Source organism: Lycorma delicatula, chromosome 12 (genome assembly GCF_047948215.1).
Source record: "Lycorma delicatula isolate Av1 chromosome 12, ASM4794821v1, whole genome shotgun sequence".
In the NCBI taxonomy this organism is placed as follows: Eukaryota; Metazoa; Arthropoda; class Insecta; order Hemiptera; family Fulgoridae; genus Lycorma; species Lycorma delicatula.
In genome coordinates, this window is record NC_134466.1 from 54,529,491 (window position 1) to 54,547,313 (window position 17,823).

General features: G+C 32.2%; 1 long non-coding RNA gene across 1 annotated transcript in view; it reads right to left on the reverse strand.

Moving 5' to 3' along the window:
- Positions 1–17,823, reverse strand: part of LOC142333062 (uncharacterized) — a 64,180-nt gene that overhangs the window by 28,528 nt on the left and 17,829 nt on the right. The window contains exon 2 of the long non-coding RNA XR_012758507.1: positions 16,258–17,132. This is a non-coding gene — a long non-coding RNA (uncharacterized LOC142333062). The remainder of the gene's footprint in view (positions 1–16,257; positions 17,133–17,823) is intronic.

Here is a 17,823-nt window from a genome sequence, read left to right on the forward strand (position 1 = left end):
GAAGCGCAGGAAATATGCATATGTGGAGAGAAAACACATGAGGGTGACCCATGTAAAGACCCTCCAACCTGCGTTAACTGTAAAGGGCATCACAATTGTCGTTCAAGAAACTGCCCTACCTATAAATTATAAACAGCGATTCAGGAAGTTAAAACGCTTCAGAAGGTCAGTTATCCTGAAGCGAAGAAGATTGTTAATCAACGTACACCACGACCATCGACTTCTTACGCAGAAGCAGCGGCTGCTCCTTCCACATCTAAAATTAATGTGGAGCAGTTGCTTAACACGATGGCACCAAGTCTTGCGACAATGATTGAAAGAATCATTGATTCAGAGATTGAGTCGACTCATCAGAGAAAACAAATTAAAGATGAGAAGGCTCATCCCCGGACTGACGCCGTTGACATCAGAGACGCACCAGCACAGTTTAAATCACCAGCTAAACCTGCGATTATTAAGCCACCAACTGAAGTAAGAATAAAAAATCTTGACTTTTCTAGCAAAGAGAAACGGATCACTCCGTCGTCTAGTCACAGGCTTAAAGAAATTGTGACAAGAAAATCTGAATCTACGGAAATGGAGGTGCAAGTTATTATTGAGAAACCACCAGACGTAGAGAATATAAAACCTGTACCAATAGAGCCTCCAAAAGCGCAAAGATCAGCTCCGGTGAGAGCATCTATTTCAGCTGGAACCAGTACTGCAGTAGAGATAGAGTCCAGCTCATCCGCCACGGAGAGTGGATTGCTTGTCAGTTTAGATTCCCTAGCAAAGATGCTAACAGCACCGACGAAACTTTCATCAACTGACGTCAGCCGCAGAACGTCACTGGCATCCGAAAGAGAGGAAGACGATGCCATGTCTGAGGCCTCAGATACGCTGTCATCAGAGGTTGAGGCCGTCAGAAGAATGGAGAAACGGTGCAAGAAAGGATGGCCGAAAGGAAAGCCTAGAAAGTAATATTCTGGATTCGAAGTTAGAAGAAGGTAAATTTTTGAACATTTTTGATTCATAGAAATGTGAATAATTAAACCTTTTTTTTTTTTTTGAAGTGGGATGGGGCTACTGACCAAAGTAGTCGATGCCCCTAAAAACCTCAAAGAAAAAAAAATAAATAAATAACCAATAAATAAATGTAATAATTATTAAATTTTAAAATTAAAAGTAATGAAAATATTTAGTTAAATAAAAGCGTGGCGCAGTTTTTATAATTTATTTAAAACAACACAACATTTATTTTTACAACAATTAATCTTCATTTTCAATAGCGACACGAGGAGGCGGAAAGGTCTGCTGGAACCTCTCCAGTTGAGACTGACTAGCCACAAATAACAATCTGGGAAAATGCACTCACTCTGTTTCTTTGTACGTGTTCTACATAGTTGAAGTTCATCTTCGAATTCTGCTTGTAATCTAAGCCAAATTGAACGCACTCTTTCCACTAAAAGTTTCATTTTAATTAATTATGAATTTTTATTTAACGAATTCTTAATTAAGATTACAATTATAATAAAGATAATAATTAATAATTTTTCAGATTACCATCAAAATTTAATAACGTTGTGCAACATTTCTAAATTTAATTTTTATTTTTAATCTTATTAACCCTTAAAGGTCATCTCGGTGCAAATTTGAACCATCAAAGAATTAAAACTTGAGTTATTTTATTACAGATAAATAAAGTATATGCATATACTTAACAACCTCATTAAACAAAAAATATATTTTAAAATACAGCAAACGTCTATAAATATTTATTCAAAAAGATTGTTATAAAAACTGCGCCACGCTTTTATTTAACTAAATATTTTCAATACTTTTAATTTTAAAATTAATAATTATTACATTTATTTATTTTTTATTTATTGGTTATTTATTAGATATTTATATAATTTATTCTTTACTTTTCAGTGCTTTTTATATTTGTTAATATATTATATTTTGTTTGTTTAAAATTCTCAATTTGGTTTAATTCTTATTTTTTACTTTTTATGGGGTTTTTCTAATTTGTTTCCTTTTTTTAATTAATGTTAATATTAATATTAGTTAAATAAAACCTTTTTTAAAAAATATTTTTTGTAATTTTTTTTTTTTTTTTTTTTTATTTTTTAAGACTAAAAATAAGTAAAAATATTTACTTTTACACATCGAAGTTACATACGTGAACCAAATTTCAATCATTTTCATACGATAGTACATGAGAAATGAAAATTTTCAACTAAATGCATGAATTTAGCATACGGGTAGTGCGTGGGGGCGTGTCATAACAAATTCCGACATTTTAGTACTCTATTGTCATCGAAGTTACATACGTGTACCAAATTTCATTGATTTTCATACGATAGATCAAAAGATATAGAAGTTTCAAGATTTGATTATTTCTAAAGAGATTTAAATAAAAGCTTTTAAAAAACTATCGGAGAATCAAACAATACATTTTCCATATTTCCGATTTTTTATAGCTTCTATGCTTCAAACTCAACGGTAAAGATATAATGCGATATTATAATTCCGTAATTGAAAACAAATTATGATATAAATTATAATTAAAGAAACTTCAACGCGTTTTTTTTTTTTTTTTGTATTTCCTAAAACGGGATTTACTTTATAAAATAATGATTACAATTAAAAAACGTGACAAAGGGATGAACTTTTCTGACGCCTTTGTTGACTTAAAATTTAACCCATTCCCGAATGATAATTTTTTTTTACTTTTTTTTCAATGAGATTACGGGGTCAACTGCTATTGGTGATTAGCTCAAATGGAAATTTGTGGCGTATGAAAAATTATATGCGTAACCGGGATTCGAACCCGGGACCGCCAGGTAAAAGGCCAAGACGCTACCATTACACCATCGAATTGGCAATAAGACTATTACCTCCTCAACGAACACACTTATTTTCTTAATTAAAACAAACAAAAATTATACTATAGTATTATTCTTATAATTTTCTGTATTATATTATTTTGTTGTTTATTTATTTTAATATTGGAAGGACAGGTAGAAGGGAAAAATTGTGTAGGCAGGCCACGTTTGGAGTATGTAAAACAAATTGTTGGGGATGTAGGATGTAGAGGGTATACTGAAATGAAACGACTAGCACTAGATAGGGAATCTTGGAGAGCTGCATCAAACCAGTCAAATGACTGAAGACAAAAAAAAAAAAAAAAATTTATTTTACGAAAAATATTCAAGATATTGAATTTTTTATGACGATGTGTGTGATAGGATTAAATCCTTGCTATATATCGAATCTAGAACTACTTGTATATTCTTACATTAGACCGATTCACGTAAATGTTCTCTACGTATAAGATTCAGTTTAGTATGCCAATAAATCAATTAGTTCCAAGAAACCAACCTTGAGCCTTTTAGCTGGTCTCCGACTGCACGAAATTAGAAATATTTGTAATGATAAGACAGGATATAGGATGCGGTGGCTAACCGCATCCGATGTAAAAAGCTATATTTTGTACCTTTTTATCAAGTGCAATATTATACTAAAAATGCTATATTACACTGATAAACATAATATTTGTTTCCTAACATTCGACATATGATTTTAATCTGTTTTTTGATGCTGAAAACGAATATGAACTCAAAATCTTTCTCTCACCCACCATTTTTGAAAAATTTTACATTTTAATAAAAGGATTTTTTCACTTTTCAACGTACAGTTAGCATTTTAAGCTCCTATATTGTATTTTGTTAGTTCATTTCCTATTGTTTAACTTTGTTAACATAATTTGAACGTTATAAATAAACAATACTAGACAAAGAATTAAATCATATCATAGTCGTATATTATGACATCTAATCTAATACTGAAGAGTGAGCCTTAATTGACAAGATTAATCGTGGCTGTGCAGGTCAAAACATGTAGCTGAAAACACAGGTGTGTTGTTTGTAGCTATCGATTTAGAAATGAATTAATTTTGTTCAGTCTTATTGCTGTCTTAAGTTTGTTAACAGTGCAGTCTCATAATGCCTGGAAAGATAATAAGGATTTTTTTTAATTAAAAGGGCATATTTTACTTTTTTTTTCTTTTTTTTAGTATTCCATAAAATAAAAAATTATGATACGTTAAAAAGTAGAAAAATTTTTTTATTAGTTTCCCTTCATTTTAAAAAAAAAAACTTTATTAATCAAATAAAATTCATAAAAACATAGCGTCTCAGATTTTCCCTCCGGAAGTCCTGGGTTCGAATCCCGGTCCGTCATGGCATTTTTCATACCCTACAAACTTCCATTCTCATAAGTGAAAATGACCAAAGCAGTCGATGCCCAAAAAAAGTCAAGGAAAGAAAATCATAGATACATAACAAAAAGGTACGAAATAAATTAATACCTGATTTTTTAACCGCTTTTTTGAAACACTGAGCTTCAAATTCATTTGAAAACGCGCAGTGCCTATTAAAAAACAAAAAAAAAATCCCTTTCGGCACGCCGGAAGTAGATTTCGCCGGTGCTAAGTAGGGTCTACTTAGCACCGGCGAATAAAAAAGATTTCCATCTGAAAGTTAAGAGAAACTTCAAATTTACTACTTACGAGGATGGTTGCATTTGAAAAAAAGTCACATGTTTAGACAAGCCCCATCTTCTTACAATTCCAGCAATATTTTGGTCATCCCTTACCGTAAGGATCGATCATATCAAAAATTGTTTCTGATAAAAGTTTTAGGTAATGTTTAAAGGACTAAAGACCACTTTAAACCGATTCGATACTGTGTATTAAGGGGAAGGGGGGGTATGAGTTTTTTGTCTTAGAAAATTCATTTTTTCCACCCCCTGGGCCAATGGTTGATATCAAAAAACTTTACTTACATAAGTTTTAGGCCCTTATCAAAAAAAATAGTAGGAACTTTAAACGAATTCAATTTTTTATTTAATAAGAAAGTTATAGCGAAATATTGTGTTTTCGAAAAAGCCGCCCCATCATTTCCACTCCCACGGTCCGATTTTGCCCATTAAAGAACCCGACCGAGATTTTGGATTGTTATACTTTATGTATCAATTTGAAAGTGATTGGCCCAAAATTACGGCAGTTATCGTGTCCACAAGAAAAAGAAATATATAATATATAAAAACTTTTGAATTGACGGTGGTTTTGGGGTCTGGGGGATGTGAAACGCGAAGATATGTCGAAATCTTCCGGAAGTCGAATCATGGTACCCAATACAATAGGTAGGTTAGCTTTCTTATGAAATCTACCTAACACCGAAGTCTTTTTTTTATTAATGATTATGGTCCTGTTGAATATTAAATTTTACTCGTGAGTGTTCAATTTATTTTAAATGAAGCCGTTCACCGTTCAAAGCTGAATACTTAGTATAAAGAAATTAAAGAAGAAAAAATCTTCAAAAATTGTTCCTTTTTTATCTAAACATCTCACGATGTTAAAATATTCTAAGTAGGATAGAACCCATCGGCTTGGTCTAGTGGTGAACGCGTTTTCCCAAATCATCTGATTTAGAAGTCGAGAATTCCAACCTTCAAGTCGTAATAAAGTCAATTATTTTTATACGGATTTGAATACTACATCGTGGATACCGGTGTTATTTGTTGGTTGAGCTTCAATTAACCACACATCTCAGAAATGGTCGAACTGAGACTGTACAAGACTACACTTCAATTACACTCATACATAATATTCCCGGAGGCTAAACAGAAAAAAAGAAAGTAGGAACGATAGAGAACTGATGATGATAACTTAACAAAACGGCCGACAAATAAATTTAACAATAAATTAATTTTTACCAACTTTTCGAAGAAAAGTACTTTCGATCGCATAGTGGGAATGGTGAGTGAAAAAGAATTTCCTTGCATTTTGGTGTATGAGGAATACGAAAATAGCATTCACTAAACTGTGTTTTTTGTTATATATTTATTTATAGACTTATGTATAAACCATTGTGGCTAGAAAATCTCCAAAATTACTCGATCAATTTCATTGAAATTTAGATATGATGTAGTAGTGTATCTGAAAAGTAGTGTGCATGTGAAAATTTGAGTTACGTCCAATTAAAGGTCGAAAAAATTTAAGCGGGGCAAGTTAGACACGCGATTCGTTGCGATGATGCAAGTTGGAACTGACGTTTCTTTATCTGCAGTATCTACTGTTAGAAATATTAAAAAATTTTTTTTTAATATTAAAACCAAATTAAATTAACGAAAAATCGGTCTTTTTGAGCAGAACTGCGCAAGATTTTGCTTTTTTTAATATTTTCTAAATTAAATAAATTAGTACGATCTACATCGTTAGAGATTCCTTTTTAAGGACATCTTCGTTCCATTTTTATTTTAAATTCTTTTTTACTTTTTTCGTTGTGCAATTAAAATTTATTTTTTAAAAGTGTATAAGTTTGTTGCACAAATTACGCCGTTAATAATATAAATTTATAACTCGAAATAATAAAATCGTAAAGTAGAACACTGATGTAAAATTCAGGCCAGTTTTCGCTTTAACATAAGTTGGAAATATAAGATTAGCAACAAAAATGTACTCGGTAAACTGTGTAACGACTTATCGATCACAGGTTTGATTATTATGAGAAAACGCTGGACTATTTAGTACAACTTTTAAGATACTTTAAAGGACATGGGAAAAAATAATTTCAAGGTCGAAGGCAAATTTCACGTTCGATAAATTTAAGGGAATCATTCTCCGGGTCGACCGGTCCTTTATTTCGATCAACTGTAAACAAATTTAAAATCGCCAAGACAGTGCCAAGGTTCGATAACATAAATAAGAAGAGAAACGCGTTATTTCTTTCCTATAAAAAAGGATGATGCGCGGATTTTGTTTGTTTGATGTATGGGCTCACATTTTTTATGTACTCATATTGGCGCAGAGCGGACCACGTGGTTCGCCGGGCGGATCTACGCACCCGTTGTTGAGCGCTACCATCTAGCGGAAAAATTGAACTAACAACTATAATAAATTGTATTGTGTGTGCTTTAACAGTACGTTGTTTACAAAAACGTTGTTTCATGTCCTCCTTATTATAAACAAACTACGTAACTCGTTTCTTCTTACTTATGTAAGGCATATAAATATGTTAATCTAATGGAGTTCAACAGAACAGCTGTTTTACTGCATATATTTTATATTGTCTTTAAAATAATATATTGACTTCATATATAAATATGAAGAATACAGAACAATTAGTTTAACTAGTCATGCATAAAAAATCTTAACTAGAATTCTATACAGAAAAATTGAGAGGAGAGTGGAAGAAGTGTTAGGAGAAGACCAATATGGTTTCAGGAAAAGTATAGGGACAAGGGAAGCAATTTTAGGCCTCAGATTAATAGTAGAAGGAAGATTAAAGAAAAACAATCCAAAATAATTGACATTTATAGATATAGAAAAGGCATTCGATAACGTAGACTAGAATAAAATGTTCAACATTTAAAAAAAATTAGAGTTCAAATACAGAGATAGAAGAACAATTGCTAACATTTACAGGAACCAAACAGCAACAGTAATAATTGAAGAACATAAGAAAGAAGCCGAAATAAGAAAGGGCGTCCGACAAGGATGTTCCCTATCTCCGTTGCTTTTTAATCTTTACATGGAACTAGCAGTTAATGATGTTAAAGAACAATTTAGATTCGGAGTAACAGTACAAAGTGAAAAGATAAAGATGCTACGATTTGCTGATGATATAGCAATTCTAGCCGAGAGTAAAAAGGATTTAGAAGAAACAATGAACGGCATAGATGAAATCCTACGCAAGAACTATCGCATGAAAATAAACAAGAACAAAACAAAAGTAATGAAATGTAGTAGAAATAACAAAGATGGACCACTGAATGTGAAAATAGGAGAAGAAAAGATTATGGAGGTAGAAGAATTTTGTTATTTGGGAAGTAGAATTATTAAAGATGGACGAAGCAGGAGCGATATAAAATGCCGAATAGCACAAGCGAAACGAGCCTTCAGTCAAAAATATAATTTGTTTGCATCAAAAATTAATTTAAAGGCCAGGAAAAGATTTTTGAAAGTATATTTTGGAGTGTCGCTTTATATGGAAGTGAAACTTGAACAATCGGAGTATCTGAGAAGAAAAGGATTAGAAGCTTTTGAAATGTGGTGCTACAGGAGAATGTTAAAAATCAGATGGGTGGATAAAGTGACAAATGAGGAGGTGTTGCGGCAAATAGATGAAGAAGGAAGCATTTGGAAAAATGTAGCTAAAAGAAGAGACAGACTTATGTGCCACATACTAAGGCATCCTGGAATAGTCGCTTTAATATTAGGACAGGTAGAAGGAAAAAATTGTGTGGGCAGGCCACGTTTGGAATATGTAAAACAAATTGTTAGGGATGTAGGATGTAGGATACCGAAATGAGAAGACTAGCACTAGATAGGGAATCTTGGAGAGCTGCATCAAACCAGTCAAATGACTGAAAACAAAAAAAAAAATATATATATATATAATTTATCATACTAAACAAGGTATTTATTGAAAGACATTAATGATCCAACAGCATAGCTCTCAATACTGGAAGGTGCATTAGGCATACTTATTTGATTATCCTTCTATTTCATTATATTTCTGTCACCATGGCAACAGAAATGTAATTTAGTAAAATTACTTATTTTTAATTCCTTAAGGAATATCTGTAAAATACTTAATATTCTCACAAACATGAGGATACGAACGCGTCAAGGGTCCAAGGGGCTCCGGCCCCTGAGCGAGCGAAGCAAGCCCTGACCGGCTAGTCAACTATAAATATACCAGGCTGAGACTCGAACCCGGAACTTTCAGATGAAAGACCACTCTGCCATAGAATTATACGTTATGTGTACGGATAACTGAACTACGAACCATCACGTAAACCGAAATTTTGTTTATAATTAGAATTAAAAAACCTTTTAAAAGGTTTTTTAAACCTTTAAAAGGTTTTTTAACTCTTTTTAATGTATTAGTTACGTTATAATATAGAACATTTATAATTAAAAAATTATCAATATCATTACAATTTTCTTTTTCTTCGTGTCGGGCATCTATCGACTTTCGACCATTTTTTCCTATGAGAATGGAAATCTTTCGCGAATGAAAAATACCATGTTTGACCGGAATTCGAACCCAGGACCTCCAGATGAAAAGCTAAGACGCTACCACTCTACCATAAATATATAAATGTTTTACTAAATTAAAAGAGTTTCTTCAACTATTAATCATTAACCTTTCAAAAAAGCATCTTTATTAATTTTAACGTTTAAAACACTTGTAAATGTTTTTGTCATGTCTGACAAACATTTTGATTTCTAAAAATTATTTATTCTTTTTTTTTAATAGAATTATAAACATTAATTTATTGTTACATTTTACACAAGTAAATATTAAATCCATTTATATCACACGCTTCGAAAAGTAAATGAAAAACCTGTTTTATTAAGAGTAATTCGATTTTTACATGTTTGTATAAAGAAACTGAATTTTTTTTCTTCATAGAACCTTTATAATAGACCGATCGAAATAACTCATTTAGAGGGGAAAAAATTGGTACGTGGACTTTTATAAGTGGAAATGGTAAAGGGGCTTATAATAAACGTAAAAAAAATAAAGGGTTGATTTGAGGGGTTGAAAAGGGGTGAAAAATGGTATTATTGCGATTTGTAGCGAAGTCTGACATCAAAAATATTTGTGGTTATTTAAGACACAGAAAGATATACTTTCACCAAGTTTTGTCAAAATTAATTTTTGTGGAAATGAAAAAAAAAATAGATTTTCGAATTTTTCTCGGAAATTTTGAGGTTACGTTAAAAAGTTACCCCCTGAAAAAGTTGTAGATTTTTGCATGGTCTACAAGTTTTGTATTGGAAAATTTTTTTTCAACCCCCAACCATACAAATCACTACTCCACCATCTCCGCTCACGCACTTATTTTTTTTTTTACGTTTATTACAAGACCCTTTACCATTTCCACTTAAAAAAATCAAGGTAACAATTTTTTTTCTAATTTGGTTGAACTGTAATGTTTTATTTTGTTTTTTTTTATTTGAATATTCACCTTCGTTTCTAAAAAAAAAAAATTTTGACAATTTAAAAGTCTAATAGTCTTGAAAAAATCAAGGAGATTGTCAATTTGACTCGTAACAATATTTTTGGTACATTCAACACTTACTTCACCAAATAGATCGATTTTTGATGGGTTTTTTCTGTTTATAAAAAAAACATACGGTGTTCTAATAATTAGCTTTTACTCGTTAAATTATATTGAAATCATTCTAATTACAAAATTAAATTTGTATATACAATTTAAAAATTATTTTTGAATTAATTTATCTTTGTTCTTAGTACCGAACTGTTACTAAATTATAGCGTAATATTGTGATATTCAAAATATTTTCCCGTAAAAAAAATCAAAACTGTTTTAAAAAATGACAGCCTTAGTTCACACTGGATATAATTCCTTAATCTCAATTATAATTTTCTTTTTTTTATTAATTCTATTTCTATTTTTTATTAATATACTAGTTTCTCGCAATTTTTTTTTCTTAAAATATAGTTTTTCCGTAACCCGTTCTTTTCTTTATTTTTTCTTTTAGAAAGCTTATCCGTATTTTAAGTAAAATTAAAAGAAAATAATCAACATCATAAACACAATTACTTTTTTATCTTACTTAATTTTAATAATTTTTTTTTTATGTACGGCTTTGGTACAAATATTTCAACACAAACTCTATTATAACAGACGTTACAGAAAGCATATGTAATTAAATATCTGGGATTCGATACGGATCTGGATATATATATATATATTAAAACATATGGAACCATAATCTGTCATTAAGATGAGAAAAAAACACTCGTATTAAATTTAAAAATAAAACTGTTTCACACGTATATATTTTTTATAAACGTATAACGTGGGAAAACAATGGAAACCTTATAAAACAACAGAAAAGTTACATATTCATAAAAATGGAACGTAATATCCACAAAGAAAGATTACAAAAGAAGAAAAAAGATAACGAATGGAAATATCGGGGAAGAGTTATTTTCTTGTATATATAATTAAACTTATGAGAAGAAGATATCTAGGACGACCGAGAAAATATAAATGAAAAAACTAATCAATATAATACAGGAAGAATGGATTTAATTTTTTCTTGAAGGAACGATTGTTCGATGTCTTTAGATTAAAAAAAAAAATTATAATAACAATTATTAAATAAAATAGTAATAATTATATCAAGTTTTGTTATAATTTATTTACATTGCGAATAGAGAATTTAGTAATGAACTATCGAAAAACTTTTTTTTCATAACGAATTTGAAATTTTAGGAGAAAGAAAGAAATCACGAAAAACCTTTTCGTGATTTCTTCATTTTTTTTAATTGTTACATCTTTTTATAGATACTTATGTAAAATAAATCAATAAAACTTAATAATTGAGGCCCTACTAAGTAATTTTCAATAAATAATTTTAAAAACGAATTGATGAAAATTAATAATAAAACATTTTTTAATAAAAATAATACATATTTTTAATTACGGGTAAAATACTATTTTAATATTGGGTTGTAATATGTTCAAATTACGAACTCATATTTTTGAACAATCTAATTGAAAATATTTAAACATACTTTACAATTCACTAATCAAAAACAAAAAACATATAAATATTTATAAATATTATATTTTTTTTTTGTTTGTTTTTTTTTATATATAAATATAATTTATTTATTTACAATATAAAACAAAGTGTAATAATAATTTACTGACCAGTACGTATAACACAACTGGCAGAATAATAAATAAATTTTAAGTTAAAAAGAAACTGAAAAAAATTTTAATAGAAACCGTTTACGAATTATATAATAGCAACGTTTTTCTCGCAAGAAGCAAATCAGTTGATTGCCCGAACGATACTGCGAATATAACATCCCCTGTTACAAGATTTGAAAATTCCCTTTAAAATTTCCCTCTTTTCATAATATTTTCCCTTTATTTTGAAATATACATTTTATATAATAAAATAAAATCATCTGATAATAGTTTTTTATGAATTACTATGCTATATATAGCAATATATATAATTATTCCTTTATTTACAAGTAAATAAAGGAATAATTATTTCTATTCGATGAAAAGTTAACAGATTTACAAAATTATATAAATAAATAGTCTTCCTTAACAAATGTTTACTTCCCCGTCTAGATAGCGCTATAATAGAGCAGTAGCTCTAGAAGGGAAATTATTGTAATCGGTCCAATTTGGGAATATGCGGTTTACACCGGATATTCACGTTCTGACATCTAAGGAACCCAAAAATACCGGATGGAAAATTTCAGGATGTTAATGTTCATATGTGCGTTCGGTATTGGCCTACAAATCACCTTATATCTCCAGAACTACTGGACCGATTTTGACCAAACTTAGTTAGAATACTTCTATATATGAGAGATTGATGCCATTAAATTTTCAACTTAAAAAAAGGTCAATGGGGTGAGGCTATAGAGCAAGGTCACCTCTCAGTACCTCAAGATTTCGCTTAAGGTCATATTTTTCTTAGGCACATTTGTTAATAATTAAAAATAAAACAATATTTGCAAAATCGCATCCCCACCCTCATTTACTACTTTTCTTTTTCTGTTTAACCTCCGGAACCACCGTAAGATATTATTTCAGACGATGAATTAGAATGATATGTATGAATGTAAATTAAGTGCAGTCTCAGGTCGACCGTTCCTGAGATTTGGGGTTAATTTAAACCCAATCACCAAAGAACACCGGTATCCACGATCTAGTATTCAAGTCCGTGTAAAAATAGCTGGCTTTACTAGGACTTGAACCCTGGAACTCTCGACTTCCAAATCAGCTGATTTACGATGACGAGTTCACCACTAGACCAATCCGGTGGGTTACTCCCACCCCCCCAAAAAATCTCTAAAGCAAGTAGCAAAGTGAACATACTGTGTCAATAGTACCTCGTTACGACAAGGATCGCTAGTGTCGCAGTCCACCATCTTGGAATTTCCCCTTTTTCCTTATGGGAAATTACCTTTTACCTAGCCCTCTCGAACGTGAAAATTTGAAAGTCCACAGGGTTGCCAACCAAATTATTTTTTACACTTTAAAGATTAATATTTTATTTTATTTAATTAATATTTCAAAGGTTGGCAGCACCGGTGTACAGCTGTTGTATTCGTCTGCTATGTTGTGACGTCACGGGTGAACGATAGAATTAAATAAATTAATAATTTACAGTTGAAAAAAATAACTCGGTCTGGCTGGGTCTCGAACTCGATCGCCCGGTCGACTGGGTACCTGGTTCGTTAAGCCTCGCGTCTGCCGACCGTACAAGCGAAATTTGTTTTATGTAAGTTGTAAAATTATATTAGTTTACTTTGTGCCGACCGTCGCCGCTAGTACCGCTACACTCGCGCGAATTATATACGGTATGCGCGTGCGCTTTAATTAGAATCATTGAATTAATCAAACAAAAAATATTATATTTAAATAAAATGATAAATATTTTAAGTTGTATGTGTAAGCTGTACATCAGAAACAACGCACACTTGTCAGGGTTTTTGCATTTTACTTGTACTTTAATAGAATAGCTTTCTTTTTTTTAATTTTCTATTTTCTTGGTTTTTTCCTTAAGTATTACTGTTTTAATAACTCCTGAGGATGTTTGTTTAACAATCGAAATGCACATCTAGTGGTAGATTTTTTTTTAGTTCTGACGTCTCTTTATTTTTCATTCTAGATAGTTAAAAATGAATATACATAGTACTGGAATCCATCAAGGCCAAGTTTACTTAATTTTTCGAAATACTGGAGAAATTAAAAAAAAAAAAAAACAAATTGTTACTGAGCCCAAAAAAATAATAAGGGAGTGGGCTTGGTTTAAAAAACATTACAGTATTTTTCTTTATTTTTTAATAATTTTTTTTTTGTTATTAAAAAAAAATATTGTAGCTACCCAGCTGAAAGCAATGGAAAACTACAGCTGTTTTTTTTCCAAGAAAATGTGGCTCTCTGCATTTTCACATAACAATAATGGAGGCTCCTTCCTTGGTAAAATATTCCGGAGGTAAAATAGTCTCCCGTTCGGATCTCCGGGTGGGGACTACTCAGGAAGGGGTCACCAGAAAACTAAAAAATAACATTCTACGAGTCGGAGCGTGGAGTTAGAAGCTTAAAAAAGGTTGGTAGGCTAGAAAATTTAAAAAGGGAAATAAATAGGATGAATGTGGATATAGTAGAAACGAACCCTCAGTAAGAAATATAATTTGTTTACATCAATAATTAATTTAAATGTCAGGAAAAGATTTTTGAAAGTGTATGTTTGGAGTGTCGCTTTATATGGAAGTGAAACTTGGACGATCGGAGTATCTGAGAAGAAAAGATTAGAAGCTTTTGAAATGCAGTGCTATAGGAGAATGTTAAAAATCAGATGGGTGGATAAAGTGACAAATGAAGAGGTATTGCGGCAAATATATGAAGAAAGAAGCATTCGGAAAAATATAGTTAAAAGAAGAGACAGACTTATAGGCCACATACTAAGGCATCCTGGAATAGTCGCTTTAATATTGGAAGGACATGTAGAAGGGAAAAATTGTGTAGGCAGGCCACATTTGGAATATGTAAAACAAATTGTTAGGGATGTAGGATGTAGGTTGTATACCGAAATGAAACGACTAGCACTAGATAGGGAAACTTGGAAGCAACATCAAACCAGTCAAATGACTGAAGACAAAAAAAAAATTGTAGTTACAAGAAAACAGTAGATAAAAGAAGCCGGTAAATCATTGCGTCACAAGATGGCACAACAGCCAAGAGTGGGCGTTGGCTAGTAAGTAAGGTAAATAATTTCTCACTTTACTTCTAATCTAATAAGCTTATGATGCGTATAAAGTACCAGATGTACAAAATGTGCCGGTCAGAGTAATTTGCTTTTTCTGACATTAATGATATTTTGACGTCCGTTTTCTCATAGTTAATATCATCAACTCATTCGGTATAACAGTAACAGTACGCTCGTCTCGACAAAGAATGTAAAATGGGATATCACTTTACTTAACACTTTTCATGGTAAGCCTGGTGCAGTATATTGATATTTTTATGTACGACCGATAACTTATTTTAATTTTCCCATAACTCAGCGTTTCTCAACCTTTCAGTATTTGCGGCATAATTTTCATTGGCCCCCATCTCATACAATAACAATGTATTTTGAGTGTCTTGACCCTAAAGGTACATAACGATCTTAATTACAAACCTTAAAAATTACCAAGAATAAGTAAAGTTATTGATATTTGGCAACACCGATCCGCTGCATTGACAAAACCAGAATCGATGTCTCTATTGTTCTCTGTCTTACGTCCACCGCATCGGACATTCTCGCGGGTTCGGCTTCGCGAGAAATTCCGATTTTTCTCGAACATTCTGGAATGTCTGCGCGAACATGTATAAATGCTGCACCTCATTAAATTCCAGCCAGTCTCAGTCGAGTCGATCCTTCAATCGCTATCGAATCTATCGTGAATGAGTATGTTGTAATTTGAGTGTTGATTGTAATTCACGGTATTAAATATTCAACCCATCGGGTTGGTCTAGTGGTGAACGCGTTTTGCCAAATCAGCTGATTTCGAAGTGGAGAGTTCCAGCGTTCAAGGCCTATTAAAGGCAGTTACTTTTATACGGAATTGAATACTAGATCATGGATACCGATGCTCTTTGGTGGTTGGGTTTCAATTAACCACACGTCTCAGGAATGGTCGAACTGGACTGTACAAGACTACACTTTATTTACATTTACGTACATCATCCTCATTCATCATCTGAAATAATACCTGAACGATAATTTCCGGAGACTAAACAGGAAAAGAAAGAAAGAAGATAAATTAAATACTCACGGCAGTAGATTTATACAGAATCATAGATAGATTTTTAAGTGGGCATAAGCGAGCATTAGACGATAGTTAAGCATCAACAAGTGCACAGACGAGCGTGGTTCCAAAAATAAAATCAAGAAAATATTCTCAAAAATATTTAAATTTTGGGATTACCAGAAATAAATTAAATGAAAAAGAAAGGGCCCCGTGTGTAACTTGCTCAAAAATGTTGGCGGAAAACAGCATGAAACCTAATAAACTTAAACGACATTTGGAAACGCTTCATGGCAAGTACTTTAACAAACCTCGAGAATTCTTCGAATTAAAATTAAAATCATACGAAAAGTGAACATCATTTTAAAAAAATACTTTGTGTTTAAAAAGCTTTACTTACCTCTTACAAACTTTCATATAAAATAGCCAGATGAAGAAAGCCTCAAACCACTGGTGAAGAGGTTATTTTGCCAGCTGTAATTGAGATTGTACAAACTGTTTGGAGATAATTTTGCCAAACAGTTGCAGTCCATACCTCTATCGAATGAAACTGTTGCCCTCGGTGATATAGCTGAAAATATACAGCATCAGATTTTCGGGAAGCTGCGTGACAAATTGTTTTCAATTCAGCTTGATGAGGCAACAGATACTCATTTCAATGCCTATGTTCGATTTTGTGATGGTATCTCAGCAGTAGAACTAATTTCCTGTAAACCAATAGAACTCAAAGCAACAGACATTATTTCGCATTATTTGCTATCTTATAAAAATGATTTTATAAGATCTTTATCTTTATAAATGATTTATAAAGAAGGCAAACATAGAGTGGAAAAATTGCGTCGGAATATACACCGACGGTGTTCGTTCAGTGTCTGGAAGATTTCCAAAGTATGCAAGCGTTTGTGAAACAAAAATCTCCACAGTGTGTCTGGACACATTGCATGATCCACAGAGAAGCTCCTGCTTCCAAAGAAATGAGTCGTGGTCTGAATATTGTGCTAACATCTGAATATTGTAACCATAGTAAATTATATAAAAATGCCCCCAAAATCAAGAATCTTTACTGCACTTTGTAAAAACATGGATGCAGTACATCCTGACCCCGTAAGGAAAGACACCCACCACGTGACAGTTGCGGTCGCCATGCCAACCCCTCCGTACCTATGGAATTTACCGAAGGTCATCTTCAAAACCTCAGTAAAAAACGTCTCTCAGCCTTGTTCTTGCCTCAATCAGAATCCCACATGTGACACTCCCATCGGTGTACTATTATCCCTAAAAAAAAAAAACAAAATTAAAAACAAACATATCTTACGTTAATCACACACGAGACTGAGTAAACAAAATACGGAAAGGGACTGAAATCCACTACCTACTCAAAGGTAAAAGAAGTGAGTTCAAAATAAATTACAATAAAACAAACCAACACAAAAAACTTAGCAACTACAAAACCTACAAAAGAAGAATGCGGAAAAGCCCAGGCGGCACCCTAAATGCCCTCAGGAATCCTTTCTTTTGCCAAATAGTGTATCAAATTCTCAACTATTATCTATTCAGCCTTTTCTTTCTTTTTCCTGTTTAGCCTCCGGTAACTACCGTTTAGATAATTCTTCAGAGGATGAATGAGGATGATGTGTATGAGTGTAAATGAAGTGCAGTCTTGTACATTCTCAGTTCGACCATTCCTGAGATGTGTGGTTAATTGAAACCCAACCACCAACGAACACCGGTATCCACGATCTAGTATTCAAACCCGTGTAAAAATAACTGGCTTTACTAGGACTTGAACGCTGTAACTCTCGACTTTCAAATCAGCTGATTTGGGAAGACGCGTTAACCACTAGACCAACCCGGTGGGTTTATCTAATTCAGCCTTTTTTTTTTTTTTTCTCGGCTCCCCTGGGCCGGACCGACTTGTTGGTATTACGCCGCCCAGGGGAGTGTCTTTAAACTCAAATAGGCCTCC